Raw genomic sequence first — 15,645 nt, 5'->3', positions numbered from 1 at the left:
GTATGGAAATGAGTGGATGAATCCAGAAATATCCAGTTGTGTTTTGGCTAACACATTCCCAGATATTGCTACAGCCTCTGTGTTTGTTTTTTCCGGATATTATCGACAGACATTATTGTTTTTAATATTTTTTATCAGGGAACATTTAGTTTTGTGCTTGGGAACACTAATTGGTTCCACATGGAGACACCAGCTCTACACTTTCATATTTTCTAGGGAGAAAGCTAGAAGAACTGCAGCAAAGAAACATGATATTTCTGATTGTATATATGACATTTTCTGCACTTGTCTAAAGAAAAACTTTGCTTTTCTCCAAAATCATTTTTATTGTGATTTTCTCCGTCTATTTCATACGAATTCCATACAACTTTGTCCGGATATGACTGGATGGAACCCTAAATATACGGTTGTGTTTCGGCTACCTCAATCCCAGATATTGCTACAGCCTCTGTGTTTGTGTTTTCTGGATATCGTCGATGGATTTTATTGTTTTGAATGTTTCTTATCAGGGAACATTTACTTTTGTGCTTGGAAACACTAATTGGTTCCACATGGAGACACCAGCTCTACACATTCGTATTTTCTAGGGAGAAAGCTTGAGGAACTGCAGCAAACACACATGAATTTCTCTTTGTATAGATGACATTTTATGCAATGGTGTAAGAAAAGACGTTGCTTTTCTCCAAAACCATTTTTACTGTGATTTTCTCGGTCCATTGCATAGGAATTCCATACAACTTTGTCCGGATATGACTGGATGAAACCAGAAATATCCGCTTGTGTTTTGGCTAACTCAATCCCAGATATTGCTACAGCCTCTGTGTTTGTGTTTTCCGGATATTATCGACGGACTTAATTGTTTTGAATGTTTTTTATCAGGGAACATTTAATTTTGTGCTTGGAAACACTAATTGGTTCCACATGGAGACACCAGCGCTACACATTTGTATTTTCTACGGTGAAAGCTAGAGGAACTGTCGCAAACAAACATGATATTTCTCTTTGTATACATAACATTTTATGCACTTGCATAACGAAAAGATTTTGCTTTTCTCCAAAAGAATTTGTACTGTGATTTTCTCGGTCCATTGCATACGATTTCCTCCAAATTTTGTCCGGACATGACTGGAGGAGACAGGAAATATCCTGTTGTGTTTTGCTGAACTCAATTCCAAATATTGCTGCAGCCTCTGTGTTTGTTTTCCTGATATTATCAATGGACTTTATTGTGTTGAATGTTTTTTATCTGGGAACATTTAATTTTGTGCTTGGAAACACTAATTGGTTCCACATGGAGACACCAGGTCTACACATTCATATTTGCTAGGGAGAAAGCTGAAAGAACGGCCGCAAACAAACATGATATTTCTCTTTGTTTACATGACATTTTATGCACTAGCCTAACGAAAATTTTTGCTTTTCTACAAAAGAATTTTTACTGTGATTTTCTCGGTCCACGGCGTACGAATTCCACACAACTTCTGGATATGACTGGATGAATCCAGAAATATCCGCTAGTGTTTTGGCTAACTCAATTCCAGATATTGGGACAGCCTCTGTGTTTGTGTTTTCCAGATATTATCGACGGACTTTATTGTTTTGAATCTTTTTTTTTCAGGGAACATTTAATTTTGTTCTTGGAAACACTAATTGGTTCCACAAGGAGACACCAGCTCGACACATTCGTATTTTCCAAGGAGAAAACTAGAGGAACTTTGGCAAACAAACATGATATTTCTGTTTGTATACATGACATTTTATGGACTTGCCTAATGAAAAGACTTTGCTTATGTCCATAACCATTTTCACTGTGATTTTCTTGGTCCATTTCATATGAATTCCACAAAACTTTATCCGGATATGACTGCAGGAAACCAGAAATATACGCTTGTGTTTTGGCTAACTCAATCCCAGATATTGCTACAGCCTCTGTGTTTGTGTTTTCTGGATATTATCGATGGACTTTATTATTTTGAATGTTTTTTTTCAGGGAACATTTAATTTTGTGCTTGGAAACACTAATTGGTTCCACATGGAGACACCAGTTCTACACATTCGTATTTTCTAGGGAGAAAGTAGAGGAACTGTGGCAAACAAACATGATATTTCTGTTTGTATACATGTCATGTTATGCACTTGCCTAATGAAAAGACTTTGCTTATGTCCAAAACCATTTTTACTGTGATTTTCTGGTCCATTGCCTACGAATTCCACATGACTTTGTCCGGATATGACTGGATGAAACCAGAAATATCCGCTTGTGTTTTGGCTGACTCAATCGCAGATATTGTGACAGCCTCTGTGTTTATGTTTTCCAGATATTATCGATGGACTTTATTGTTTTGAATGTGTTTTATGAAGGAACATTTAAATTTGTGCTAATAAACACTAGTTGCCAGTGGTGCTAGCGCCACGGTCGCGGGCGGAGCTGCTCCCGCCTAGTCCGGTGCTTTCGCTTCAGCGCGCCTGATGGAATAGTGCGTTCTAGTCAGGTAGAACAAGAAGAAAAAACAAAACCTGTCCAAGAAGTTGATTGCATATGGACAATTAAGGCTACTCCAAAAGCTAAGAAAAGAAAAAAGCAGGAGTATTTGAACAAATCACTAAAACCCATGGAACAATTATTGGCATTACATCAGGGATTGTCTTGGTCCTTCTCATTATTTCTATTTTCGTACAAGCGAAGCAGCCTCGAAAAAAGGTCATGACTTGCAAAACTGCTTTTAATAAAACAGGGTTCCAGGAAGTGTTTGATCCTCCCCATTATGAACTGTTCTCACTAAGGGACAAAGAAATTTCTGCAGACCTGGCAGACTTGTCAGAAGAGCTAGACAGCTACCAGAAGATGTGGTGCTCCTCCACTGCCTCCCGCTGCATCCACGACCATCACTGTGGATCGCAGGCATCCAGTGTCAAACAAAGCAGGACCAACCTCAGCTCCATGGGACTTCCTTTCTGAAATGATTTTGCACAACCACAACCAATGAAAACATTTAATAGCACCTTCAAAAAAAGTAGCTACACTTTCAAACAGGCACATGAGTGCCCTGAACAGGCCCTAGAAGATAGAGTGAGGGAGGAGATTCCCTGTGAAATTTATGTCAGGGGACGAGAAGATTCTGCACAAGCATCCATATCCATTGACTTTTAATATTCCACTCAAGGTGACACGTGGGTTACTAACTACATGAGTATACAGCCTATACAATACCCATGCTATTTCTGGCAGCCAACCCCTTCCCCTGTCAAAACTAAGGATGACCTTCATCTGCTATTAACCTGTTGTAATGATGACGTCTTTATTATCTCAGGCAGTCTATACATGTTAAATCAACAAAGGAGCTTATTGTATGCAGTGGAAAAAGTAATATGCTGATGCTTGGTGTCATATAAACCAAGCACCACTGGTGAGATGGCACTTGAAGGGGGGAGTGGTTGTGTTGAGCCAGGCTCAGGCTGCCTCCTAGTTTTAGCAAAAGACATACTGCTCTTGACTGAGAACCGCTCTGTCAATATTTTGGTCCCACAATAAACTTAAAAATAAGATTTCTTTTACATATTTTTTCTCTAACCTTGATTGTTTTATGAACCTACAATTTTACCCTTTGAGTTTCTTATTTAAAAATAAGTGGTTCATGTACCACATACTTCAGCATAGGCCTTTGTTCTGTAAATGTGTCGAAAACAGCTAGTTACCAATTAAGACCCAGAGTTGTGTTTCATCCATCTGTTTCTTGACTAATTTCTCTACTTCTGCCTTTTTGTTACTGGATGCTTAGTCCTTATTTTCTATGAGAAGCAGTAGATGATGTGATTTATCACCTTTAAATCATATGTTGTGTTAGTTACACCAGAAGATTTCATAACCCTGGGTATATGCCATTACCATTACCAGTTATGACTAAGAATTTGATTGAGGAAGATAACTTCTGGTTAGCCTTTGGAGTTTCCCAAATTTGGTCACATTGATTGATGGCCCATTCATTCTAATACACAGAGTGAATTCACTTTGGGGGAGGCCTGTAGTTACATATGCATTGATTCTTATTTTTATGAAAGATTACTTAATGCTCTGTGTTGGTTTATCTTATAACAAATGAGAACCAAGTTTTATGAGTTACAGGGAAATTCCTAAGCAACTGTAAGCTTTTAGATCACCTCTTACATGGGACAGTACATTTTTCTAGCTTTTAGCAAAAATAACAACTTCCCCTTTTTTTTAAACTGCACTTTTGACCTTATGTTTTTTATGGTATATAAAACAATAATTTATAAACATGATATAAAAACTCATTGTTTTTTTAGACTTTTGATATTATTTGATACTGGACAAACTTTATTAAATCAAAATTAAAGATCTACACTACAGATTTTGTTCAGTGTTCCCATTAGAAGCTTTGTGTACAAATATGCTGTGATAGAACCATGCACTATAATTTGTTGTAAAGAACTTGGTAATGTGTACATAAGCTTTTTCTTTTGTTACTATATTTAGTTTGTGATAAATTCTTTACTGTGTGATATTTATTGCTTCATGTCACTACACAGATCACATACATTGTTACATGGTCCTTCAGTCATGTATATTTTGGATCTAAAAATATGTATGGAAAGGAATCCATTTGCCAAATTATAACAGATACGAGTACCATTTAAAAGAGAAATTATCATTTTAATATTTTTATAGTAAATTCTCAAATGAGAAGTTGGGGTTTCACTAGATTTCATTTTAAATATTATATAGATATGTTCTCTTAGATTAGTGAAATCTGTGACCTTAAATATATACACAAATACTGCCTCAGAATGTGTTTCTTTTGTCACATGTTTTATTTTTAAAAAAGTAAATATCCAGGAGATGAGGAATCTACACATGGTGCATTTATGATTTAATTTCCTGTTTTAACAATACAATTTGGAAAGGCAAAGTAATATTTTTCAAAGAACTAATACAAGAGACATTGGATAGTTGATTTTTTTTCAGTAACTATGCTGAATAGACACTTTTATAGATTACTTATATGAGGCAGCATTGGAACTGCATAGTAAATAATACAACTGTGGTCTCATTCCTCAAAGTAATGAAAGAGAAATTAGCTTATTTTGTATGTAAAATTATATCCATAAAAGCTGTTAGACTCATCATAACCTATAGGTTATAGTAGAAAATAATGCAGTATGCTTAACTACATTATCTATAGTCACTTGTCACCATATTTTTATTTCTCAGTTTGTATTCTGCTTTCTTTAAAAGGGCTTGAAAAAGCCTACAAAAACACAGAGCCTTTAAAGAAGACACTTTAACATTCAGATAGCACAGAAATACGTGGTTTCCCAAGGGAAATTTGGATAGTAAGTTTGGTTCTAAATTTTCTGTCAGTTTCTCCTTTTTACCATAGAAAACCCAAACTTGGCAGCAAAGGCTACTTTTCTCTAAGGCATAATGCTCTTTATACAGGACAGCATGGCCTCAGAATTTTAAAAAGAAGCAGAATTCGGACATAAAGGTAAATCTTAACCCAGTGAAGGCACAGCTTAGTTTGGGAGTGTTGGTTTCTGATACATCTGTTTGCAGGAAAAGAAATAAAGGACTAGACGATGACCAGCTAAGCCAGCCCTAGACTGCCATGGGTTTTGACTCCATGGAGCCATGGATGGGTGTTAGGTCTCCGTTGTTTCTTAGCCACACTTGCTGTGGGGTCTAGGGACAGAGAACAGAGCTATCAAATTTCAGGAGTTACTGCCAGAATCTGACTGCTGCAGATATAATCTTGCATCTCTGAGTTTAGTGGGACTACTTTACAGAATGTTTAAAGAGAAAGCCATAAATTTTAGTAATGGAAGACATGAAATGTAGCCATCTTGTTGAAGTTACAACCTCTTTTTTTATTTTTTTTATTATCCAGCATATATTTATTCAATGCTTAAAATGCACAGAACTCTATTGCATATTTGATAATTCCTGAACACAAATACAACATGGCTTTTGATGTTCTGCTTAGTAGCTAGTGGAAGGAAACAGACATAAATTTAGTCAACTCTAGTTCTAAGTAGAATTAAATTGGTGCCAGAACACAGAATCAAGCAAGTCCTTGAAGATCAGAAATGTTTAATTCTAGCTGCTATTTCTCAGCCTCTGGTCAGCTAATAAATTTCCTTGTTAACTAACTCAGCTCTTTATGTGTCTGTTCTTTTCTTTCATTTTTCATGGATTTGGCATAAAGAGTCAAAGACTCCAGTGTAATCTCATTCTTGAAATTAGAGGGCCAGGGTCCTGCATTATAGTGCATCAAGTTAAGCCCCCAATTGCAATTATGACATACCATATTGGAGTGTGAGTTCAAGTCCCAGCTGCTACTCTGGCTCTGATCTGAGCAGTTGGGCTCCTGCCACTCATGTAGGAGACCAGGACAAAGTTCCTGGCTCCTGGATTCAATGTGGCCCAGGTGCCTGGCTATTGCAGCCAATTAGGGAACGGACTGACAGACTGATGATCTCTCTCTCTCCATATATATATATATATATATATATATCCATATATATATATGGATATATGGAGATTTATATATATATATATATATATATATATGTCTACGTTTCAAATAAACAAATAAATATTTTTCAAAAAGAAATTTTATGTCCAAAAAGTGTAACATTACTCAGACTACCAATAAAAATTCAAATTAAAGTAGGGATAATACATGAAAGAAAAAGAAAGTAGTTGATATAAAGCTGTGAGGAAACATACTCACATATAGTACAGATATAAGTGCAAACTTAGATGATTAAGTTGGCATATGTATCAATAAAAATAACCACATCTTTTATATAGCAATTCAGCTACTATACAGCCATATTAAAAGAGGAAAGAAGATAATGTATAAGACTGTCTGGTGCAGTCTTTTTAAAAATATTTATTTATTTATTTATTTATTTGAAAGTGTGACACATACATACAGAGGGAAAGAGAGAGAGAGAGAGAGAGAAATCTTCCGTCTCCTGGTTCACTCCCTAAATGACTGCAACTGACAGTCTAGGCAGAATCAGGGAGCCTGGAGCTCCATCCAGGTCTCTCGAATGGGTGCAAGCAGGGGTGCAAGCACTTGGGCCATCCTCCACTGCTTTCCCAACCATTTTAACAGGGCACTGGATCAGAAATGCAGCATCCGGGACAACCTCTTACATGACCCCAGTGGTAAGCACAAGGATACTTCAGAAAGTTTGTGGCAAAATGAAATCCAAAGACAAGTGTATTTTGGTGCAGAAAGTTTTTAAACCCATGCACAGTTTTTTATAACACATTTTTCATGAACTTTCTGAAGACTCATTAACAAAATGCAAATCTGGAAGAGGTAAATAATTTCAATTCAGGGACAGGGTTAAATTCACTTCCATGATATTGTCATCATTTTCCATCCCAAATTTAACTCAAAATTTAACATTTTGCAACATCTGAAGTATGTGGGGATATACTGAGATAATCCTTTATTCATGGAAGGAGGTAGAATAAAATTTCAACAAAGTTTTTCACAGATTTAAAAGGCTCCTTTGATTTAACAGCTCATCTGTCAGTGTCATTTCATATAATTATTCAGCATTAAAAGAACTCCCTTACATGCCTCTGAACATTTTTGTGTCTGATGAGGAGGATGCATGTTTGCTTCAGGATTGTGTCAACTGGTGAGACAGGCTGGAGAAAGCCTCTCGCTGCAGTTCCAGGAGTCATTCTCAAAGGAGACAATGCTGTCAGTGCAAAGTGGTATCTGTTCTATTGAACGTAGTAAAAATACGCCTTGAATCACACTCGAAACCCAGAAGAAAGTTCGACTTTTGAGTGTTTCTAAAGATCCAAGAAAGATAATCTGGTGCAACTTTAAAAGGGTTGAGAAGATTGGAACGCAAAGAATCCAAGTGAGTACCATGTCTCAGAAGTCCTGCCCGAGTGCTTTTTCCTTGGTTTTAGGCTGTCACCCTGCTTTTGCTGACTGTAAGTTTTAAAAGTCAAGTAGCTCTCAACAATCCAGATGTTCCATTTAAGCTTGTCATTCTGATTTAAAATGTAATTTATTCTATAATGGGGTTTTTTCCCCAGAGCATTATATTTCACCCTTTTTGTTTACATATGTGACACCATGTTATTCTATAGTTTTGTTGCCATGATTCTTGGCACATGCAAGTTCTGTAAGACAATTATTCTGAATTCTTAATAAACACTGTTTGTTAACAATAAAAAAAAGAAACACTAATTGGTTCCACATGGAGACACCAGCTCTACACATTCGTATTTTCTAGGGAGAAAGTAGAGGAAATGCGGCAAACAATCATGATATTTCTGTTTGTATAGATGACATTTTATGCACTTGCCTAACAAAAAGACTTTGCTTTTCTCCAAAACCATTTTTACTCTCATTTTCTCAGTGCATTGCATACAAATTCCACACCACTTTGTATGGATAATAGTGGATGAAAGCAGAAATATCCACTTGCGTTTTGGCTAACTCAATCCCATATATTGTGACAGCCTCTGTGTTTGTGTATTCTGGATATTATCCACGGACTTTATTGTTTTGAATGTTTATTATCAAGGAACATTTAATTTTGTGCTAGGAAATACTAATTGGTTCCACATGGAGACACCAGCTCTGCACATTCGTATTTTCTAGGGAGAAAGTTAGAGGAACTGCGGCAAACAAATATGATATTTCTGTTTGTATAGATGACATTTTATGCACTTGCCTAACGAAAAGATTTTGCTTTTCTCCAAAAGAATATTTTGTTATTTTCTCGGTCCATTGTATACGAATTCCACACAACTTTGTCCTTATATGACTGGATGAAACCAGAAATATCCGCTTGTGTTTTGGCTAACTCAATCCCAGATAATGCTACAGCCTCTGTGTTTGTGTTTTCCGGATATTATCGATGGACTTTATTGTTTTGAATGTTTTTTATCAGGGAACATTTACTTTTGTGCTAGGAAACACTAATTGGTTCCACATGGAGACACCAACTCTACACATTCACATTTTAAGGAGAAAGCTGGAGGAACTGCGGCAAACAAACATTATATTTCTATTCGTATAGATACATTTTATGCACTTGCCTAACGAAAAGACTTTGCTTTGCTCCAAAAGCATTTTTACTGTGATTTTTCAGTCCATTTCGTATGAATGCCACAGTATTTTGTCCGGATATGACTGGCTGAAACCAGAAATATCCGCTTGTGTTTTGGCTAACTCAATCCCAGATAATGCTACAGCCTCTGTGTTTGTGTTTTCCGGATATTATCGATGGACTTTATTGTTTTGAATGTTTTTTATCAGGGAACATTTACTTTTGTGCTAGGAAACACTAATTGGTTCCACATGGAGACACCAGCTCTACACATTCACATTTTCTAAGGAGAAAGCTGGAGGAACTGCGGCAAACAAACATTATATTTCTATTCGTATAGATACATTTTATGCACTTGCCTAACGAAAAGACTTTGCTTTGCTCCAAAAGTATTTTTACTGTGATTTTCTCGGTCCATTGCATACGAATGCCACACAACTTTCTCCGGATATGACTGGATGAAACCATAGATATCCCGTTGTGTTTTATCTAACGCAATCCCAGATATTGCGACAGCCTCTGTGTTTCTTTTTTCCAGATATTATCGATGGACATGAATGTTTTCAATGTTTTTTATCAGGGAACATTTGATTTTGGGCTTGGAAATGCTAATTGGTTCCACATGGAGACACCAGCTTGACACATTCGTATTTTCTAGGGAGAAAGCCAGAGGAACTTCAGCAAACAAACAGGATATTTGTGTTTGTATACATGACATTTTATGCACTTGCCTAACGAAAACAATTTGCTTTTCACCAAAACCAATTTATTGTGATTTTCTCATCCATTTCATCGGAATTATACAGAACTTTGTCCGGATATGACTGGAGGACACCAGAAATATCCGCTTGTGTTTTGGCTAACTCAATCCAGATATTGCAACAGCCTCTGTGTTTTTCTGTTCTGGATACTATCGACGGACTTTATTGTATTGAATATTTTTTATCAAGGAACATTTAATTTTGTGCTTGGAAACACTAATTGGTTCCACATGGAGACACCAGTGCTACACATTCGTATATTCTAGGGAGAAAGCTAGTGGAACTGCTGCAAAAAACATGCTATTTCTGTTTGTATACATGACATTTTATCCACTAGCCTAAAGAAAGAATTTGCTTGGCTCAAATACCATTTTTAATGTGATTTTCTGGGTCCATTGCATACGAATGGCATACCACTTTCTCCGGATATGACTACATGAAACCAGAAATATCCGCTTGTGTTTTATCTAAAGCAATCCCAGATATTGCGACAGCCTCTGTGTTTATGTTTTCCAGATATTATCGATGGACTTTATTGTTTTGAATGTTTTTTGTCAGGGAACATTGAATTTTGTGCTTGGAAACACTAGTTGGTTCCACATGGAGACACCAGCTCTACACATTCGTATTTTCTAGGGAAAATGCTAGAGGAACTGTGGCAAACAAACATGATATTTCTGTTTGTATAGATGACATTTTATGCACTTTCCTAACGAAATGATTTTGCTTTTCTCCAAAACCATTTTTACTGTGATTTTCTCGGTCCGTTGCATATGAATTCCACACCACTTTGTCCGGATATGACTGGATGAAACCAGAAATATCAGCTTGTGTTTTGGCTAACTCATGCCCAGATGTTGCTACCGCCTCTGTGTTTGTATTTTCCGGATATTATCGATGTACTTTATTGTTTTGAATTTTTTTTATCAGGGAACATTTATTTTGGGCTTGGAAATGCTAATTGGTTCCACATGAAGACACCAGCTCTACACATTCGTATTTTCTAGGGAGAAAGCTAGAGGAACTGCAGCAAAGAAACATGATATTTCTCTTTGTATACATGACCTTTTATGCACTTACATAATGAAAAGACTTTGCTTATGTCGAAAACCATTTTTTACTGTTAATTACTCAGTGCATTGCATAAGCGTTCCAGAGCACTTTATCCGGATATGACTGGAGGAAACCAGAAATATACAGTTGTGTTTTGCGTAACTCTATCCCAGATATTGTGACAGCCTCTGTGTTTGTATTTTCTGTATATTATCGATGGACTTTATTGTTTTGAATGTTTTTTGTCAGGGAACATTACTTTTTGTGCTAGGAAACACTAATTGGTTCCACATGGATACACCAGCTCTACACATTCATATTTTCTAGGGAGAAAGCTAGAGGAACTGCGACAAACAAACATTATATTTCTGTTTGTATAGATGACATTTTATGCACTTTCTTTACAAAATACATTGCTTTTCTAAAAAACCATTTTTACAGTGATTTTCTCCGTCCATTGCATACGAATGCCACACCACTTTCTCCGGATATGACTGCATGAAACCAGAGATATCCGGTTGTGTTTTATCTAACGCAATTTCAGATATTGCGACAGCCTCTGTGTTTGTGTTTTCCAGATATTATCGATGGAGTTTATTGTTTTGAATGTTTTTTGTCAGGGAACATTTACTTCTGTGCTAGGAAACACTAATTGGTTCCATATAGAGACACCAGCTCTACACATTCGTATTTATGGAGAAAGCTATAGGAACTGCGGCAAACAAACATGATATTTCTCTTTGTATACATGACATTTTATTCACTTGCCTAATGAAAAGACTTTGCTTTTCTCCAAAACCATTTTTACTGTGATTATCTCGGTCCATTTCATATGAATTCCACAAATCTTTGTCCGGATATGACTGGAGGAAACCAGAAATATACAGTTGTGTTTTTCCTAACTCAATCCCAGATATTGCTACAGCCTCTGTGATTGTGTTTTAAGGATATTATCGATGGACTTTATTGTTTTGAATTTTTTATCACGGAATATTTAATTTTGTGCTTGGAAACACTAATTAGTTCCACATGGAGACACCAGCTATACACAATCGTATTTTCTAGGAAGAAAGCTAGAGGAAATGCGGCAAACATGATATTTATGTTTGTATAGATGACATTTTATGCACTTTCCTAACGAAAAGACTTTGCTTTTCTCCAAAACCATATTTACTGTGATTTTCTCGGTCCATGGCTTACGAATTCCAAAAAACTTTGTCTGGATATGACTGGATGGAACTGTTGGACCTCTCAGTTGCAGAGATGCCCACTTGCTCGGGAGGACGCCCAAAGATCCAGACTCCAGACCAGTTGATGCAAAAAGCACGAGGTTTTTATTGAACGTTTGCGCAAACGGGCCCCCACCTCAGGCAGTGAGGAGCCCTGAGCGGCAGTTTCACACAGATTATATAGGCAACGAATTAGCATATTCCTAATGCGCATGCATAGGATTGGTCAGTTCAGAGGGACCATTAGCATATGGGAGAATGCTGGCGAAGAATGCTGGTGGAGAGTGCTGGTGTAAAATGCAGAGGTGGCACAGGATTGGCTGGTTCGGAGGGACAATTAGCATACCGGAGAATGCTGAGGGAGAGTGCTGAGGGAGAGTGCTGAGGGAGAGTGCTGAGGTGTTACAGGATTGGCCGGTCGCAGTGACATCATAAGTGTGCGCCTAGAGACTCTCCGAAGGGAGGGGCAGCTCTGCTCTGGGCGCGCCCAGAGGTTTCCTGGAGGGGAGGGGCAGTTCTGCTCTGGGCGTGCCTAGAGGTTCTCTGAAGGGGATTGACTTTTCCTTCCCAGAGAATGTCCTGCCCGCTAGACTCTGGGGAACATCTATCCTCTTAAGAAGCCCCTGATATTTGCCCAGGCCTAGTTTCTTGTCCCTCTCCCCCATAAGGGTCCTTCAGAACCAGAAATATCCGGTTGTGTTTTGGCTAACTCAATCCCAGATATTCCTACAGCCTCTGTGTTTGTGTTTTCCGGATATTATCGATGGACTTTATTCTTTTGAATGTTTTATTTTTTTTATCAGGGAACACTTAATTTTGTGCTTGGAAACACTAATTGGTTCCACATGCAGACACCAGCTCTACACATTCGTATTTTCTAGGGAGAAAGCTAGAGAAACTGCAGCAAAGAAACATGATATTTCTGTTTATATAGATGACATTTTATGCACTAGCCTAAAGAAAAGACTTCCTTTTCTCCAAAACCATTTTTACTGTGATTTTCTCAGCCCAGTGCACACGAATTCCACAAAACTTTGTCCGGATATGACTGGATGAAACCAGAAATATCAGGTTGTGTTTTGGCTAACTCAATCCCAGATATTGCGACAGCCTCTATGTTTGTTTTTTCTGGATATTATTGATGGACTTTTTGTTTTGAATGTATTTTATCAGGGAACATTTAATTTTGTGCTTGGAAACAGTAATTGGTTCCACATGGAGACACCAGCTCTACACATTCGTATTTTCTACGGAGAAAGCTAGAGGAACTGCAGCAAATAAATATGATATTTCTGTTGGTATACATGACATTTCTTTATCTTGCTGAAAGAAAAAACTTCCTTTTCTCCAAAACCAGTTTGCCTGTGATTTCCCAGGTGCATTGCATACAAATTCCACAACACTTTGTCCGGCTATGACTGGATGAAACCTGTAATATCCAGTTGTGTTGTGGCTAACTGAATCCCAGACGATCTACAGCCTCTGTGTTTGTGTTTTCTGGATATTCTCTATGGACTTTACTTGTTTGTTTTAGCATGTAACATTTTGTTCTGTGCTGGCAAACGTTAATCAGTTCCATATGCAGAAAAAACCTCTACACATTTGTGCTTTCTAGGGATAAAGCTAGAGCAACTGTGGCAAACAAACATGATATTTACATTTGTAAACATGACGTTTTATCCACTTGCTCAAGAAAATGATTTTGCTATTCTACAAAACCAGTTTGATTGTGATTGTCTGAGTCTCTTGCATATGAATTCCACAACTCTTGTTCTGGATATGAGTGCATCATACCAGGAATATACGGTGGTGTTGTGGCTAACTCAATTCCAAATCTTGCTACAGCCTCTGTGTTTGTTATTTCTGGATATTCTCTGTGGACTTTATCGTTTTTCAATGTATGTTAGCATATAACATATTCTTTTTTTTTATTTTATTTAATGAATATAAATTTGCAAAGTACAGCTTATGGATTACAATGGCTTCCCCCTCATAACTTCCCTCCCACCCGCAACCCTCCCCTTTCCCGCTCCCTCTCCCCTTCCATTCACATCAAGATTCATTTTCAATTCTCTTTATATACAGAAGATCAGTTTAGTATATATTAAGCAAAGATTTCAACAGTTTGCCCCCACATAGCAACAAAAAGTGAAAAATACTGTTGGAGTACTAGTTATAGCATTAAATAACAGTGTACAGCACATTAAAGACAGAGATCCTACATGATATTTTTAAAAAATTAATTAATTTTGTATGCCATTTCCAATTTAACACCAGGTTTTTTTTTTCATTTTCAATTATCTTTATATACAGAAGATCGATTCAGTATATACTAGTAAAGATTTCATCAGTTTGCACTCACACAGAAACACAAAGTGTAAAAATACTGTTTCAGTACTAGTCATAGCATCACTTCACATTAGACAACACATTAAGGACAGATCCCACATGAGATGTAAGTACACAGTGACTCCTGGTGCTGACTTAACAATTTCACACTCTTGTTTATGGCGTCAGTAATCTCCCTAGGCTCTAGTCATGAGTTGCCAAGGCTATGGAAGCCGACTTTGATCTTATTCTGATAGGGTCATAGTCAAAGTGGAAGTTCTCTCCTCCCTTCAGAGAAAGGTACCTCCTTCTTACTGGCAAACACTATTTGATACCATATGCAGACAAAACCTCTACCCATTCGTGTTTTCTATGGATAAATTAGAGCAAATGCTGCAAACAGAATATTTATGTTAGCAAAGATGACATTGAATCCACTTTTCCAGGCTACAGCCTCTGTGTTTGTGTTTTCTGGATATTATCAATGGACTTTAAGGTTTGGAGTGAATTTTAGCAGGAGACATTTTGTTTTGTGCTAGCAAATGATAATTGGTTCCACAGGAAGAATAACCTCTACATATTCGTGTTTTCTAATGAAAAAGCTAGAGCAACTGTGGCAAACAAACCTGATATTTATATTTCTAAATTGGCATTTTTTCCACTCGCCGCACAAAAACTACTTTTTTTTCTCCAATACCATATTGACTCTGATTTTCTGAGTCCATTGCATTCGAATTCCACAATACTTGTTCTGGATATGCCTGGATGAAACCAGAAACTTCCGGTTGTGTTGTGGCTAACTGAAATCCAGATATTGCTACAGCATCCGTGTTTGTGTTTTATGGATATTCTCTATGCACTTCACAGTTTTGAATACATTTGAGCAGGGAACATTTTGTTTTGTGCTGGAAAACACTAATTGGTTCCACATGGAGACACAAACTCTACACATTCGTGTTTTCTAGGGAGAAGCTAGACAAATGCAGCAAACCAACATGATATTTGTGGTTGTATACATGACATTTTATCCACTTGCACAGGAAAAAGACTCTGCTTTTCTGCAAATACTGTTTGAATGAGATTTTATAGGATACATTGCATAGGAATTCCACAAAACTTTCTCTGGATATGACTGGATCAAAACAGAAATAGCCTCTTGC

The sequence above is a fragment of the Lepus europaeus genome, unplaced genomic scaffold (assembly GCF_033115175.1).
Source record: "Lepus europaeus isolate LE1 unplaced genomic scaffold, mLepTim1.pri SCAFFOLD_43, whole genome shotgun sequence".
NCBI classification, from domain to species: Eukaryota; Metazoa; Chordata; class Mammalia; order Lagomorpha; family Leporidae; genus Lepus; species Lepus europaeus.
Note: the sequence above shows the minus strand (reverse complement) of the source record.